This window comes from Amphiura filiformis, chromosome 17 (genome assembly GCF_039555335.1).
Source record: "Amphiura filiformis chromosome 17, Afil_fr2py, whole genome shotgun sequence".
Lineage (NCBI taxonomy): Eukaryota > Metazoa > Echinodermata > Ophiuroidea > Amphilepidida > Amphiuridae > Amphiura > Amphiura filiformis.
The window spans coordinates 21,189,965-21,208,949 of NC_092644.1; the positions used below are offsets into that span (position 1 = coordinate 21,189,965).

General features: G+C 35.8%; 1 long non-coding RNA gene across 2 annotated transcripts; it reads right to left on the minus strand.

Annotated features, from left to right (window-relative positions):
* Positions 1-567: 567 nt before the first annotated feature.
* Positions 568-17,291, minus strand: LOC140137462 (uncharacterized). Of its 2 annotated transcripts, XR_011856847.1 has the most exons (5): positions 17,211-17,291; positions 8,565-8,672; positions 5,797-5,866; positions 4,413-4,549; positions 568-2,087 (listed from the first exon to the last, which is right to left on the minus strand). It is a non-coding gene; the product is annotated as an uncharacterized lncRNA (long non-coding RNA). The 2 variants fall into 2 exon arrangements; XR_011856846.1 differs by lacking the exon at positions 17,211-17,291 and having other exon boundaries at positions 569-2,087; positions 8,565-8,862.
* Between the last annotated feature and the right edge of the window lie 1,694 nt (positions 17,292-18,985).

Here is an 18,985-nt window from a genome sequence, read left to right on the forward strand (position 1 = left end):
ATAAATAAATAAATAAAATAAATAAATAAAAATTCAATGAAAATATTCATTGAGTAGGATTGTTGTAAATAATCAAACGTTAATTTTTTGCTGCCAAATTCAATAAATTATTACTCACGAATCTGAGCTCTTGCCATCTTGGTTGATGGCTTGATCACAGAAAGAGAGGCAAGGTTGGGGGTCAGCCATTAACGAAGGCACTTTTGTGAATATAGCACGCATCAAGGAAAACTTTATAGTTGACTTCCTGTTTTGGGATGCTATCACCAAAAAAACAAAAAAACAAAAACAAACAAACAAACAAAACAAACAAAAAACACCGTCCATATCGTTACAAATACATTAGAACATGCAACCCCATCCACACGGACAACATTAAAGTAAAACAAGTTCTACTCCCGATGTCATTGTACTCTGTAAGCAAGAGAAGCATCAAGGTAGACCCTTCTGTCTCTAGATGATGCTCTCACCGAGTAAATCAACTTCATCATTATCCATACACACATATTCACCCCTCCCCACACCCACACACCCCCACACATGTAACCCTTAACACCAAACGCAGATAACACACCCAACACAGATTCCATTCAAGGTCACAAAGTTCATATTACATAAAAAGAACTTTGAAGGCACCAGTAACAAGTGATAAACCCAATTTTCGTACCTATATACGTGTGGAGTCATAGTTTCACAAATTAAAAGAGAAACAATGGCAACAATTTAACAAGTTTCTATAATCTTGTCACTCTGTGAATATAGTACTAATAAAAAAATTAAAGATTTTAATGTAGGATTCAAATGTTGATTTATTTCGTGCTTGAGTCCGTATTTTTTTGGTCGGTGTTAAAATGCAGTCTAGTAATACACCAGTGGTGTATGAGTCTAGTCCATTAATATATGTGGGTCTATCAGTCGTCTTCTATCATATAGCAAAAGTCCGAGTTTTCAACTTCTATCTGAACATCCCGAGTCATCTTTGGTATTTTCTCCTTTGCGTGTAGTGATATTAACCTGTATCCTTTCAGCTTCACGAAGGTTATCTTAGGAAGAGAAATAATGACATCATACACGGCCAAAAGCCACTCTGGTGATTGTTTTCTCTGGTTCCCCTGCAATAGATAAAGCTTTTCAATATAAGGGTGTCCACCCAACATACTGATGCCAATCGGTGTATAGATTCCATCTGTAAGCTTTAAAGTTGTAAGCTTCTTCAGGTGTTTTGCAATGAGGCTAATGTTCTCATCTGTAATCGTCTTGCCATGGAGCTCCAATATTTGCAGTTGTGTCAATGCCAAGGTCATCAGAGCAAAGGTTTGATATGAGGGCGCCTGTATTCCAATCAATGATAGACACCTTAAATCTTGCCATTTGTCAGTAATAGCGCACAAAAATCTGTCAAGGTTGAGCCAGTTTTGGCTGCTGTTTGGATCATAGGTTGACATTCTAAAGGATGTGATTTTGGTCAAATTGTAGAGTGATATCAACGCTGTATTTAGTTGACTACTATTATGTGCGGGTCCACCAGCTACCCACATGTTGAGAAAGCACAGTTGGGAAAGCTCAGTTAACTTTGAATCAGATAATGCCATGCAGCCTTCTGGCTTTAAAAGTATGTTATGGAGTATGAGACGCTGCAGATTGGGACACTTTGCAAAGCACATCATTAGGTTTCCCCATCGATTTATATGGAACCACGAAACTTCACATACCTTGACGGTTTTCGGCAGGGGTATTATTTCAGAAAAACACAAATGTCTGTCTTCTTTTAAACATAGGTCTTTCATGGACCTAAAATCTAGCTTATCATTCGCTGATAAGAAGGAAATAATTTCAGATTGCAACAATTTTCCTTAAGATGCGTTAGGATATCCTTGCTTACAACCTTAAGATAAATAGATTTCAATGAGCCACTGGTGTACTTCTTCAGGAAATCCAGGACAGACTCTTTGTCGTCTGGAAACATCCAAGTTTTACTGTATCGGCTAGATTTCAACCTCTTCCTTGTCAATTGTTGTTGTTGCCAGAAATCAACATGGGTCCAGACTTGAGGATTGGACAGTATTCTATGACATCTCTTCGAAACTCTGTGAAATGAAAAAACAATAGAAAGGAAATGTAACACTTTATTGACCCTCACCTTTCTAATATTGCAGGTTAGTCAATTATGAGAGTGGGGATTTAACAGAACGTTTCAGTTTTTCACAGAACCTTTTTGTTTTTTCACTCTTGCTCTCTTGTGGGCCCTTGTATTATTATCAGTGGGGTAGCAACATAGAGGCAGGGGGCATATCAAAGTGAAAAAAAATCGAAAAAGCCCCCCCCCCTCCATCAAATGTTTCGCCCTACGCCACTTATTATGTTTTAGGAACTTGGGACAGGCCCGGGGGGGGGGGGCACTTCAATATGAAATGGATATAGGTGTAGGGTTGGCACTTTCGCAGTAAGGGGCATTCGGTGAGAGCAAAATGTAAAAAATATGGGGTCATTGGATGAGAACATGAAATTGGAACCTTTGGGTGAGAGCCGAAACAGCGTCAAAAACCTCGAAAATCGAATTTTTTAGTTCAAAAGGCTTCAAATTTCTTTGTTTTTTCAAAATAGGTAACAAAATCAGTGATAAATGAAAGTTGCTGTTCAAATTGAAAAATAAGGGTCTTTGGGTGACAGATCAAATGGAAAAATATGGGGAGGGTCTTCGGGTGACAGAACATGTGTTCGTAAAAAATATGGGGTCTTTGGGTGAGTGCGACGCTGAAAAAGGGGTCTTAACAGCCCTACATACGCGTCACCTCCAAAGTGGGAGTGCCCCCCCCCCCGGGGGACAAGCTTTCGCACTAAACAAGGTTGACTGTAATATTTTCCTTGAGCAGCTTATTAGCAAAACAAGGGGTTGTGGTATGGGAACTATAATGGCTCTTGAACCCACATCTCATATGCTCATCCCTTACATACTCTGTGTCTTGAATAGCTAATGTATCCCACCAACCCTGTGGTTAAGAGGCCAGAAAATAATTCCTGATATCTCATACCCTCGTTTGTATGCCATTTTCTAATCCTGCCCCACATGACAAGGACTATTTAGCACATCTAATATTGTAATGAGACAGTGGCAGCCAGGACTTTTTTTTAGCCTGTTTGCAGTTGGCTACCAGCCATCACATGATTATAATATGCTTTACTGATTGGTGAGCAAGGTTATTGATAAGGCCGCTGAGCATAGGAAAAATACACTGGATATTTCACCCGCCGGTTTACTGCTCATGGTGTCCAAATGTGTTCATGTAAGAGTTTATTAAGCATCTTATCTAGACTTTATCCGCATGGTATAATTGAATATGATAGTGATATGATGTGATAGTGATATGATATGAAGCTTTTCTGTATCCTTTTTCTAGAGTTTCTGGCTGGCGAGTTATATAAGCTTTATGGGTATCATGGGTGTGATATAGGCAGAGAATGTGTCAATCTGGACCTATAGCACACCATGAAAAATCCAAATCTGTTCCCTGTAGGTGGCTTAAAAATCTAAATGCAAAATGAGGTTTAAAAAAATATTTCCAGAGTCAGGATGAACAAGGTATCTTAATGCCTCAAATCACTTCTATATTTACAAATCAGTTCAGAGTAGGTTAAATATGACAATTGAAAGTTGAACAAATACACCTGTTCCATGAACTTTGTCTTTTTAAAGACAATTCCTGTTACGGCCATGGGTCAGGCTAAAATTTAGGACCCATTGCCTATCTAGATCCATATGTTATACACCAGAACAATATTTTTTATGATTGTTTTTAAAAATTGGCAATTTTTTGACCATTTTTGGTGCAAATTTTCCAAAGTTGGTCAAAAAAAACACAAAACACACACACACAAAAAACCTGTCCTAGATATTTTTATCTAGTTTTTTAAAAATTAAGAAACATTTTTTTGTCGTTAATTGTCCGAAATATTTGGGCCAAGAAACCCGATTTTTTTTAAATTTTCTCCAAAAATGAGCATTTTTTGCCCAAATTTGACCTCACAGATGAATTCATCAAGTCTTTGCCCGAATGTTTCCATAATTCCAGGGTTGAGACAACCCTTAATTCTCTGAATTTATACTCGATCACTTTTGCAAAAGTGATTCTCACGCATGCTTTGTGTTTACTTTTCAAAGTGTCGAGTCGATATCCGTTGCTTTTGCAAAAACGACGTCGCTTTGTGCGTGTTAATTTCTTGTCGTGAATGTATCAAACAATCAGTGCCTACCAACTCGATCATTAACTTTCGGAGGCATGTGCGATATGCCTTTGTTAACAAGGAAAAATCTCCACAATGGCATGTTAAAACGAAAATTATTCCCACAATATACCTCTGGTAAGTGTTCACCCGCCACCCCTCCCTACAGATACACACCCCTATATACCTACCTCATGACCATAAGACGTTCATATAGAGTGAGGAATGAGAAGAGTATAATGAGAGCATCATCAGTGAGGATGTCAATATGGCAGTTAGACGATGAAGTAATCACTTGACCCATCTTCAAAACGCAGTCTATTCCGATCTGATGAAAAATATTAAAGATAGTACTATTGAGAAATCTACTGGTATCCGAATGACCTTCCTTGTCTCCTCTTGAGTCTGTGTTTGAGGGCTACAAACCAAATTGTTCGTTTACCAAACACACCAACCGGGTTATGACCAACAAAAATTGAGAAATACCTATTTCTTAGTCATTTCATTACTTTTTAACTTTCATTAATACGGTCTTAATTCCAGTTGCATCCGGGGAAATTCAAGTTGCTCAGAACTTGGTTTTAATAAACTTATAATATTGGGCAAAGAATCCTGATCATCATTTGCAACTTTGAGACAATTATTCTGATGCTCCCTTGTTGAGAAATCAATGAAATGTTTCTGAAGTATTTTTTGTTTTTACCAATATAGTTCAATACATTTAAGAATTGCTAAACATTGCTCATGTATTTTTTTCATGAATAAACCTTCATAACAATTTTACAATTTGCATCTAAAACTTAGCCAAAGGGTTATAATGACTACTTATAGTGTATTCAATTGTCTAGCTTCCGCAATTTGCATAATTAATTAGCAATAATGCAAATTAGTTGATGAAGTATGAAAATACGGTTTTCAAATTCAATAGCGGCTAGACTATTATGATACATTAGATGTTATGAGAACATTTTAAAACGGTTTTAAGACAGAATTCTGCAAATTAATATGAACATGTTTGAATTGTTTTTAGTAAAATATTTTATCGAAAATGCATTGTTTAGTTTTTTATTAGCTCATTAACTGCATTGATAATTTGATTATTCTAAAAAACAATAAAATACAAGGAAATTATAAATCTTTGTATTGATGAAAATAGTATTTCTGATTTGCTTAACACGGAAACAAAATATTTGATATTTGGCACAAGAACACGAAATTGAAATGCATTATAAACATAGTTTGAGCATGTATTTTCTGATGCTTCAGAGAATATGACTGTTGAAAAACTGGTCAGATATGATTTATGGTGACAAATTGTTTAATGCTAGTACATGTACTATAATGTGCAAACTCAGGGCAAAAACCTCGTCAACACGAAACACGGAAGTAAAGCTACACGATGCGATGATATTATTACCAGGAACTGAATACATTCATTTACATATTCATGGTACTATCTAGAAAATCATTTTATTTTGGTATATACTATATCGCCGTATAATATGGCTTATTATAAGAAATGAAAAAAAGTTTACGTAGTTGTGTATGGAATCCAACGTTTTACATAGGACTTACCTGGTAAGAGCTTATCCTATGCACAATACATATGCCTTACGTCATTGGAAAGGATTCACATGACCATAACCTTGAATCAGAACAAAGTCCAATACTCACCGTTAATTAACGAATCTATGTTGAGTAGCTGGTATACTGGATACAGTTAAAGGGGTACTACACACTTCAATAAAATTGTGACTATTAAGTTTTTGCACTCTTCTCACAAACTAATAACACACTGGTAACAAAAGTTTTATATATTGTTGGGGCAAGGAATCCAATTACTACACTGAAATTTCAGTGACCCAAGACAAGCGGTTCGTTATTTATGAAAAGAAATGAGGTACCGCTAGGATGTACCTCATTTCCTATCATATATACTGGACCGCTTGTCTTGAGTCACTGAAATTTCAGTGTAGTAATTGGATTCCTTGCCCCAATAATATATATAACTTTTGTTACCAGTGTGTTATTAGTTTTTGAGAAAAATACAAAAATAGTCACAAATTTACCACAGGGTGTAGTACCCCTTAATGTCATATTTATAATGTCATTGTCATTAATATGTAATACTTCAGTGCCAATCAGGTTAAAGAAAACGAGAATAACACCTCGCTGTACCCTGTTAGTTTAGCTTGCGCATAGAGAACCTAAATTTGTATTTTTGTGGGGATGAAGGATGTAAGAAATGTTAGACTTTATTTGAACGTTAAAATGATGCGGATAAGTCTAAAATTACGTTTAATTTAGGTTTAAGTCAGAATTGGATTTGTAGTTTTTACTGTGCACTGTGTGCTCTCATTCTGAATACAGGCGCCTCTTGGACAAAAATTTAAAGTGGGTGAAGCAGTAAAATACTCATAAAGATAATCACTTTTTTTACACCAGGTGACTATTTATTGAGTCTTCAACACATTTTCTGATCTTTTTCATAACCAGTTATCAATAATAACACAAAATATTATCATCATGAGGTAACTCTTAGCCTGTGCTCAAGATATTGAATGCATAGACTTGTGCCAAGTCTTAGAATTTAGAGTACCGTAATTGATTTTATTATGTACTCTAAACATAAAACAAAAACAATTTTACATTAAATAAAATCACATGTAGCATTTTATCTAATACACTACGGGCTTGCAGTTTTCCTCTTTTCATTCCATTTTTCGTGCTAGCAAATTAAAGCCCATTGGATTGCATGACACACATATTCCACTGCATTAATTAAAAGCTCGTTAAATCCTTAATTACTTAAGTTTATTAAGAATAGAGTGAGGAATTAGAAGATGATAATGAGAGCATCATCAGTGAGGATGTCAATATGACATTTAGACCATGACGTAATCACTTGACCCATTTTCCAAACGCAGTCTATTCCGATCTGAGGGGAAAATGTTAAATATATTAGTGATGAATTGAGAAACCTACTTGCATCCTATACTATGACATGCCTGAGACATATGTTTTGAATGACCTTCCTCGTCCCATCTTGGGTCTGTGTTCGGGGGCTACAAACCAAATTGTTCGTTAACCAAACACACCAACCAGATTTTGGTTTATGACCAACAAAAATGGCAAAAATCATTTTTCTTAGTCATTTTATTACCTATTAAGGGTTTTCCGTCGTCACCCGCCCAGACAAACGAGATTCTTTTCAACGCGTGCGTACTCCGCTCGGCGTTGCGTTTAGTTGCAGACATCGCAGAGAACGATCCGTGTTGTGCGTGCCAATGCTATTTTTGCGCATCGGCGATAACCAGGGAAACCATGTTTGCGGAGCGCAAAAAGTGACCGCTTAAAGCAATATTATAACATTTTCAAACAAAATAGATTAGCATTTCTTTGCCATAAAATGTTAGCTTTTACTGTCAGATATGTCCCTTTATTTTTGAGCCGAACAACTACGGCAAAGCAAAGAAAATTGAATTTACTACCAGCGCACATGTCGCCAATACGTACCACTCCTTCGGTCATGTTGTGGTACGACCCTTTGTTGTGTATATCACCGTCCCGCACGCCGTGACGTACTATGTGCATGAACATCGTGTATGCGTTCGACTAACAATTCCCTCGTAATAATAAAGCGCTGAATCAGCCTTTAATTCAAAATCACTGATTTTGACAAAACTACAGCACTTAAAGTCTTGATTTTTGCAGGGTATATTGGTTTAATAAAGTACAATTTAATCGTGTAAAAAAAGGAATTTTAAAAATTCAGTGAGGGCGTCTTCCTCAGCAAATGTTATAATATGGCTAGAACATGTACAAACCAAATCTTGCCAGGGTGCTTCCACTGATAACGGACCTGGACCCCTCCCACAAAGTATGCTTAGGCACCAGAAACAAATAGGTTCGATCTTTGGATCGACCGTCGATGCTGCTTCGATGCTTGTTATTAATGAACTATCAACTAATTAATCAGAATTAACGCTTAATTTATATTGGTCAATATCCCTACAGGCACAAATTACTATTTTATCACAATTAACAATAGTAAATTAATTGATTTCATAAATAATAAGGATCGACCAAGCATCGATGGTCGATCGAAAGATCGAACTAATTTGTTTCTATTGCCTTACGACAATAGATGGTATGAAGTTATAGGCATACTAAACAAACACAGAATCAAGGTGTTTATTTTTTTAAACATTAGGCCCAAACGAGTGTTGGTTAAATTATCCACAATGTCATTGTCAAACGAAAATTATCCCCACAGTATAATATACCTCTGGTAAATGTACACCCGCCATTTTCCTTACAGATACACATCATTATGTACCTACCTCATGACCATAAGACGTTCATATAGAGTGAGGAATGAGAATGTCAATATGACATTTAGACGACGATGTATTCACTTGATCCATTTTCCAAACGCAGTTTGTTCCGATCTGATGAAAAATATTCAAGATAATAGATGCACAAATGAATTGAGAAACCTGCTTGCATCATCACATGCCTGAGACATAAATTAAGTACTGTTTTCATATCCACGTACGTGCGCAAATATCAATATAGAAACCCGCCGGTCCAATACAACACGATTTACACGAAACACGGTATTAAAGCTACACCGTCGTGCTGATCATCATATTAACCATATTAAACCTGCTATATATTTATGGCACATCTACTATTTCACTATATGTGACCATAAATGGACCGTGTAACAAATGAAAACAAGGTTTAAGGGATCTAAAATGAGCGTTTATTGCGTTTCGACAGTATTTTTTGTGGGACATGAGAGCACCTCAGACCTATCGAATTGCATTCTGAATACGAAGCATGTCTTTCTGGTATCAAATAATTTTCATTTTTGAAAATCACAATATAATACAAATCTTATGACAAATTATAAAATTTTTCAAATTTTTGATATATAACAGTCCTCGAAGTAAATTATATAAATCTAATGATATATTCTTAAAGTGTATGTAGCAGGGAGGAAAAGCCGATGGTCAATTGAAAATTTTGACCTTTCATATTGAAGATATGGATTTTTTCCCAAAAAGACCTATTTTTTTTTTTGGTGTTTTGGGAAAAAATCCATATCTTCAATACGAAAGGTCAAAATTTTCAATTGATCGTCGGCTTTTCATCCCACCTACATACACTTTAAGTATAAATCATCAGATTTATAAAGTTTACTTCAAGTACTGTTAAATATCAAAAATATCAATTTTAATGATTTGCCATAAAATGTGTATTAAATTGCGAATTTCAAAAATATCAGAATTCAGAATGCAATTCGATATGTCTGATGTGCGCTGATGTCCCAAAATAAATAGTGTCCAAACGTTCATACCCCAGCCCTTAACAACGTTTGTATAGAATTGCAATATTTATAGATGACTTACCCAGCGAAACAAATACATTATAACGGGGACTTCAATATGAAATGGACATAGATGTAGGGCTGACACTTTCACATTAAGGGGCATTCGGTGAGAGCAAAATATCTAAATTAGGTGGGGGGCATTGGTGAGAATATGACCTTTTAAAAATAAAGGTCCGAGGAAGTTTGGGTGACATATCAAAAAGAAAAATGCGGGGTCCTTGGATGGGAGCATTGTGCCCATAATAAAATATGGGGTCTATGGGTGTCAGAAACAAAGGGGTCGTATTGGCCCTACATAAGAGTCACCTCCAAAGTGGGAGTGCCCATGCCCAGTCCATAATCATAATGTCCCGCTTAATAAGATGATTATGCAAATATTTCTAAAAGTGTTTTTTGAACAAGAATTCTTTCATGATCATTTATTGCATAGGCTAATTACCTTTTAGAAATAGCCGAGTGCGAGGGTTTTCAATGAACTATTCTTTGTGTAAACACTGAAGCAATGTATAAAAGAATATATGAATATTGACCATACAATTATATAAAGATACCCAATTGCGGTACAATTGATCTGGTTTAGAAGGCATAGTATTTATTTCATTTTTTTTAATTTAGTGAAAATGAAGACTGAAAAGATGGTTAAATACATTAAAATTCCATATAACCCTGCTTAAGATTATTGTTTCGTTTTTTTGGTAATCTAATCTTTTATTTTCCGAAATTAACTTTAAGGTTCTATGTGGAATTGTTGCATAAAGTGTAAAGTACAAAGTGTCTTCACAAGAAAAATGGTACCTTGCAAGCCGGTGACTACTGAAGTCAAATCGTTAAACGATCGGCGTGGGTTCGAATTGCACCTCTGCCAAATCAATTTCTTTTTAAACAAGATATTCCCGAAAAAAATTGGTGTCAGTTCAATCGGACACGGTTATTATTATTATTCAATTGCGTGAGATAACAAGCAGACTTTCAATTGCAGAATTTGTATTGAAGGGCTGGGTTACATTCATTTCTTTTTATTTAATTTCTTATTTAACCTTTTTTTGTTGATATATTGATGTCACAGATTCGATTTGTCACATGATCGTCAAATTTTTATTTTTTTTAAGTAACAAAAAACCGTAAACAAATCTCTAAGTGAAGCTATGCAATTTGATCGAAGTTCACAATATGCAATTTGATTAGGGGAAATCTATTCCAGAGGGAGTATGTACATTAAATGCAACAGCCATTTCAGGGGAATATGTAAATTAAATGGAACAGCTAATTTGGGGCCATTATTTCAGAGGGAGTATGTAAATTAAATGGAACAGCCAATGGTCAATGGGTATGTAATTCAGCTGGAACAGCCTAATTGATATCGATATCAATATTGACGTCATGATCGTCAAAAGTGTCAGTAAAAAAAAGTAAACAAAAAATCTCTTATTCACAGTGAAGCTATGCAATTTGATAGATTGAAATTCTCAATATGCAATTTGATTAGGGGAAAGCTATTCCAGTGAGTATGTAAATTAAATAGAACAGCCATTTCAGAGGGAGTGTGTAAATTAAATGGAACAGCTATTTTGGGGTCATTATTTCAGAGGGAGTATGTAAATTAAATGGAACAGCCAATGGCCAATGGGTATGTAATTTAACTGGAAAAGCCTAATTGATATCGATATCAATATTTACGTCACAGATTCGATTTGTCACATGATCGTCAAACCTGTCTTTTCAGGAACTGACACAAAAATTCATTTTAGTTAAATGGAGACACACGAATTTATGCATGACGTAGAGTGGTGAAATCACTATGAGTGGAATCAGTATTCACCATCTAGTTAGGTCAAAAACTTCAATTTGGTGACCACTCTTTTTTTTCAAGATGGTGCTGGCCACCATCTTGGATTTCTGGGTGAAAATGATGCCGTAATGTCAAACTTATGTCAGAATCGGAATCCTTGTACTCGACATATCCGAAAAAGAGTCTTTGTGCATGATTATAGGTGCTCTGGTTCAAAACTTAAATTTTCAAAATGGTGGCGGAGGCCATTTTGGATTTTGGTCTCTAGCGAAAAATACCGGGATTTTGCAAGGGACATGGGGCTATTTTTTCTAAATGGTCCATAGAAGTCGAATCAATCGTCAAACCTTACTAGCCAGAGAGTGGTCACCAAATTGAAGTTTTTACCCTAACTAATCTATTTATAACGAAACATTTGTAAGTATGTAAAGAAGATGGTATAATGGATACAGATAATCACTTTATAGCAAAAAAATGGCAGCGTCCACGACCAGAAGTGGTTCGCTGTCCGAAGCAGATATTGCAGAACTAATTCTGAGAAAGGATGCTCGAAACACCCAGTAACCCCAGTTTGTATTAGGAAAAGGGAATTACATGTGCAGAACCTAGAGGAGCTCTTGAATCCGAAGCTTAACTTCAAGTTAAATTGTAAGAGTCCCGTAACTCCCCGTATACACCAATCCGAGAAGCGTTTACTGTATTTGGCCCTCTATTGACGGCAACACAGATGTACCAGAGCGGGAGATTTAATTCGTAATTCAATACTCATGATTGGGTATTGAATATCACTATTGTGTACAATTCCCGGGTACAATTCTGTATAGCACACGATAAATAATGGATGGAACCCCCGACCTCGGGACACCGCAGTTTTACATCGGGGACACCGCAGTAATGGCGAAGTCGGATAGGTGTATAGTGGGCCTAGCGCCTATTTTCTTCTTAAATTTTATGAACTGTGTCATTCTCTCATAAACATGTACGAGGTGTAATAAAACAAAATACTATGGTATTTTCAGGGAAATATAGTAACTACTTTTTCGTCGGTATTGGCTGCTTGCCTACAACCCATCACCCTTCGGGTTCAGGGTGGAAGGCCTGTAGTACCGAAGGAAAATAGTTTTCCCTATTTCCCTTCAAACCATGTAGTATTTGCTAACTTCTGTAGATAATTCATTAAAAGTTACATCTTGTTTACTACAAGTTGCTACCTACTGTAGATAGTTCAGTAAAATTGCCATCTTTATTAATACAAGTCATTATCTACTGTAGATACAGGGTGAGTAAAAAAGTGCAATAAGGCAAAAAGTATGCCATTAATTAATTTTGGGAACAAAGCTGAATTTTTCAGTTGTTGAAACTTTGTATTGAAATTTGTAATAGTCACTAGCTGTGAAATATGAAGAGAATCGTATCTACAGTTTTATATTTATGAGTCTATTTTACTGCAATACCCACCTGCACAGTTCGCAACAAACACTGAAGATATCAAAAAAAAACTGATTTAAACTTAAATTGCTTAGATTTTGTCAAAAGTCTCACCACAATTTTCCACTGGCATAACGATTCAGAAAAAGCCAAAATCCGACAACAGAGGTCAACCTCATTACAGCCTATTATAGGGCCTATAATAAGACCATATTCGTTGAAATCGGAGCACTCTAGTTTCTGACCCTTGTGGCCAAATAAACTGACCACTCCTCCGAATTGTCGGTATATCGATCGTAAATAGGTCAATTATTTCCAATAATTTACTCAGAATCTCAGAAACAACGCACGCACAAATCACGCTAGGAAGCAGTCCCTTCCCTGCATGCTGCAAGTTCAACACGAATTAGGCTATTCCATTTGAAATCCATAAGACATGTCCTTATTCTCCCGCACAGTGGGTTTAGATTTTAAACGGAGTCACCTATTCAGAAAGGCGGTGATGGAAGCGATATCACCAATTTTGAGGTCGCCATTGGATTAACACGTAATCATGAAATCTTCACAATCAATTCTAAATTTGTTATGTGGTGTCAAAGCAAAATTATCTTACTCTAAAACCGTCGGGGTTCGACAAAGTACCCCACTGCAAGTATGTTAATTTTCCATTTGTAATTGCTAACCGTGTATTTTGAATGGGGCTGTCAGCCCTGTATCTTCGCCAGCCTCGTACGTCACGTGTTGCGCTTCCTATGCCGCCTGTATTCAGGTAACCCAAAATGAAGTTCACACTACCTGTGTGGAAGATAAAGGTATTGTAGATGTATTTGAATGTAGATATTTATATAGCGCTTCATGCCGTAAACAGCCTCAAAGCGCTTTACATTTATTCCGCCGTCATTAGAATATGTCGGAATCACGTTTGCAGCCTACAAATGGCGCAGGGTTCATCAGTAACGACTGTGACTACCCCTAACAGCTTCCCATTGCACCTGGGTGGGGTGAGGCAAGCGAGACAAAGCGCCTTGCCCAAGGGCTCAACACGGTGTTGGGACGGGGACTCGAACCCACGCACGTCCAGCAAGGTCTAATATTATAAGTCCAAGGCTGTAACCACTGAGCCACCGTGACCGAAACAACATCATAAACTTCACCTCCAAATATATCGCACTTTTTGGATTAGGACGGCGAGTGCGGCCTCAGACATGTCAGAGTTAGTCTCCTACGCAGCCAGTTTGGTTACGCTCCCTCCACATGTGTGGAGGGAGCGTAATCAAATGGTTTCGTAGGACACTACGATTTGCGACCGTTCCGACATATTATCATAATCTGAAAAATTATGAAAATATGTCGGACCAACAGAAAATCATCCCGTTTTACTACAAATTGGGCGAATTTGACAGTTTGCTCATAGATTTAAGTTGGAACATGTGTAAGTATTACAAATATGCCAAAAAAATTTTGAAAAAATAAAGGTATATTCTGAAAAAGATCGTACATTAAGGCTTTAACTGGAACATCCCATTCCACGTATGAGGCGCAAAGGGCCAAAACGTATCGCGCGGTATAAGATGTTCGCTGGGATGGTTAATACCTAGAATCCGGATTAAAACTTTTGATAATCTCAAACTTTATTTGTTCATTTCCGCATCTTATTCTACCTCTGACCTTCCATCTACTTCTGATCTGTCTATTAAAACTAGTATCAGTTCCTTTTGTGTGTGTGTGAACATTTCAGGACATCAAGGCATTAACAGTTTTTATCATCACGGATAAGCTGACGGGTTGGCGTTTAAATTGTTGTTAATCTCATTTTTGAAGCTGGCCCGTTTCACAAGTCCTGGAATGTAAAGCAGGAGTGCATTCCATGTGCGGCCTGCAGATGAAATACAGGAACATTCATGGCTAACTAGGCTAACAAGACTAACTAGGTCAGTTCGGGCGCTGTAAATCCTAAGACTCTTCTGAATTCATAGACCGTCTGTGAATTCAAATACTCTTGTTAACTTCAAACTGCACTTTAGCTAAACACCTCAAAAGAAATAAGTCCCCCTCTGAACATGTCGACATAACATCGTAAGGTTTCATTTTGTACCAACAAAACTAACTTTGAAATAATTATATGACTGTTTACTAAGTGCTGTGTGAAAATGAGAGATTTCCATGACTTCAGGGCTGAATGAGCCTAAATTGAAGACAAAAAGTGCCCTTTCCAAAAGTCACAAAGTAGGCCTAATGGCAAGTTGAAAATCCTAAAGAAGAAGACTAAGAAGAAGAAGAAGAAGAAGAAGAAGAAGAAGAAGAATTATTAATAAATAAAGAAAAATTAATAAGTAGCGCAGTTCTTTACGTAAGATTAAGTAGCTTTAAGTGTTAATGTATTTTTGTCTGTTCTTGATCCGTGTCTGATGACCGGCGTCAGTATTGTATTCTCAGTCAGTTTCCAATTTAGCAGATTCATTCGTGAATTTGATATGCGGGTTGATCAGATCTTGTTAATGTCGATTGTGAATTCCTCTATATGGGCTTGCCTTGATCGATGAAGTACGAAAGTGTCATCCACATAGCGAAACCACAAATCACAGTAGCAGTTCAGTGTTGTTACAAGCTTCAAACCACCATTCCATTAACAGATTACAAAGCGGGGGACTGACCGGAAGTCCAATTGCGCAGCCATTTTTTGATGTTTGTATTTTTGACCTCTGACCTTTAAAGTACATGAATGTGAGGTAGAATTCAAGTAAAGGGTGATTTCTTGCTTTGCATTAAGGGGCTGCCATTTTTCAAAAACGAGGGTTTCCAAATATGTAGCCCCAACAAACATAAAACATTTTAAAACGTTTTAAACAGGTTACATTTGGGGCTTTTGGTTTTGGTAAAAAAGTTTTTTATATAAACAATGTCGGAATATATAAAGGTCATGAAAACGTTTTAAAATGTTCTGTATGTATTAAAATGTAATTGAAAAATATTTTCTGCAAACATTTTTGCCAAATATTTTGTCAACACTTAATTGCAGTAAGTTATCAAAAAATGTTTTTGAATGTTATGAAAACGTTTTATACCCTTTAAATAACCCGACATATAAACGTTTTCTGGCAACCTTTTTTTAACCTTTTGTAACTGATGTTGAAAACATTTGTTTGCTGGGGCGGTCGTGTTTTTCCAACAAAAATAGAGAGGGTCATAAAATTATCAAAATACAGACTTGGCATTAAGTCTGAAATATTTTTTCGCAAAATTCAACGACTGGTCTGGACCAACATTTTGTAGGCGTTTGTTTTTTTTTGGGGGGGGGGGGGAAGTTATATCTTCAATACGAAAGGTCAACATTTTAAAATGATCGTCGGCATTTGCTCCCAGCTGCATACACTTTAAGTAAATATCATTAGATATATAAATTTTACTTCGAGGACTATTAAATATCAAAAATATAATTTTTTTATAATTTGCCATAAAATTTGTACTATATCGCGAATTTCACAAATTCAAAATTATTTGATATTCATTCATTCATTCATTCATTCATTCATTCACTTTATTTATACACGGTTACATGTTCAAAAAATATTTGTTCTTCCACACGTCCGTGGTGTAAAACATTAAACATAAAAACAAGATTAAAAGATAGATATATAAAAGAACATTATTATATACAGGTTATTACAAAACATGATAAGAGATCGTTTTAAAACAATTATCTTACAGATGTAAAGAACTTTAAGAAAAAAATACATAAATCTTTAAATAATTCAAAGTTAAATGTACAATTTTTCAAAATAATAACACCAAAAACAATTACACAAATAATATCTAGTTAAAACATAAAACATATTGAGATGGATTGCATTTAAAAATAATGTTTCTTAAGTAACCTGTTTTGAAATTGCGAAATATTGCACGCTTGTTTAGTCAAATCAGGAAGAGCATTCCAGCATATTGCACCTTTATACGATAATGATCTTTTCTTGAACTCTGTTCTGATTTTGGGATGAGAACGTTTTTGTGGCCCCTTAGATTGTATCCAGAATTTCTTATAGAAAATCTATTTGTCAGATAGGAAGGCACATGGTTATTCATTATTTTATACATAGTACTTGCAAGGTGATTATCATGCCTTTTTCTTAAATTGATATCAGAAGGACATTCTTCGCATTCAGAATGTCATTCGATATGTCCGATGTGCTCTTATGCCCCACAAAAAATACTGTGCAAACGTTGCTATCCGAGCCCTTAACTGTAAAAAACATGGCATATCATTGTGATATTCTGAATAGCTATTTAAATTTGGTAAATCTTTATCAGACACTAACAGATAATTTTCATCTTGGCTTCCATTCGGATTATCTGCGTCAAATGGAATTGTGCACTCACCTCCTTGCTGGATGTCAGAAGCCCAGTAGTTTCTTGTCTTAACTTTGTATCAGAACGCTCAGAAGTATTAGTGTTGTTTGTAGCAGAGTTAAACAGATGATACCATAAATTAATATTCCCAAAAAGTCAGTTTATATTCCTATGCCATATGATGACGCATGCAGAGACAAACAGTGGTCTTATCAAGATGAAATGTGTATCAGTTAATCATTCATGGAATGACGTCATGAGCAAATTTGAGGAGACGGGTAGGTCATACTGTTGTCACTCATGCTGATTGCTTTGAACAATTATCTGGTAAAGAAATGTTTTAGTAAGCGAGCAATAACGAAAAGAAAGTATTGCACAATAAAATATAAGCCTTTTCAAATCTATTTTTAATGCAAACTACGTAAATAACTACGATTAATGTTTTTAATGCGTTTATTTGCATTCAACAGTTTTATGCTTTGGCATTAACGCAGGAAGATTTGCCTTGTCTTTCCAAGTCTTTTTATATATACTGCGCCAATAAAGTATCCTTAAACTGCCAAAAATATTCCAAACTGAACAATATAGGGGTAAATTTGTTTTTTTAATAGATGTATTATCTAATCCTGCACATTATGACACCTCATTGAATTTTAGAGTGGTGAATGGCTAATTTATGCGTTTGGCTTTAATTTAAAACAAAAGGAACAAAAGAAAACTGAAACAAAAGAACTGACAAATAAAATGAAAGTTATGAAAAGTACAGAGAAGCTGAAATAAAAACTGCTATAAATAACGCTTCATTGAAGAAACTGTGTTGTCTCTTTGTTTCGCTTGTTGGAATCTTTTTGCGCCTTGTATAGGCCAGTTTGTCACTTTTAAAACTGGACGTTCGTCTATTCAATTGCTTGTAACTTTACTTCTTGAGGTCACATTGGATTCAATGTGGTGTCATAATGTGCAGGATTAGATAGTGCATCTATTTAAAAAAAACATATTTACCCCAATATTGTTCAGTTTTGAAATTGTGATAATTTTTCCGAGTGTAAGGATACTTTATTGGCGCAGTATAGTATTTTATATTCATTTGTATACGAAAAACCAGGTTTACATTCCCATGAGATATTAACGTGTTGGTACACATAGTATGTTATCCGTTAATGATCCTTTAACTTTATTTTATAGTTTTAATCAAAATATATCTTTTTTTTTTTCAATTTCATGAATTTGAACAAGTAAAATAGTAAATTACATAAATACACAAAACGGCCCCTTCACACTTGATGACTTACTACACTACTACACCGCGATTTGGATTGAAAAAACGTGTGCAAAACGAGGGAAAATTGTCCGGAAAAAATGGTGCTGGATACTTCAAGAATGTTTCCCATACACGCCCCCCCCCCACCCGCCCGCATGTCAAAAATAAATCCACGACACAAGGAAAGGGCTACTGAGGGCATAGGTAGCAGAATTTGATATATGGGTTGATGTTGTTGATGCAAGTTGTAAATCCATCTACGTGGGCTTGATTGCAGAACTACGAAAGTGTCTTCCACATAGCAGAACCAAAATGTAGGGGGCCGAGTATAGTTCAGTGTTATTCCAAGCGTTTCAAACCACTATTCCATATTCCATTAACAGATTACAAAGCAGGGAACTGAACGGAAATCCCATTAAGGCCAAAAAAAGTATGTCTCAGACACATTTGATAAAAAATGTAAGTGCTATGCGATTTTTTATTCTTTTTAAGAAAATGAGCTATGCGATATGCGATATTTATTATTTTTTTTAGTCAAGGCACA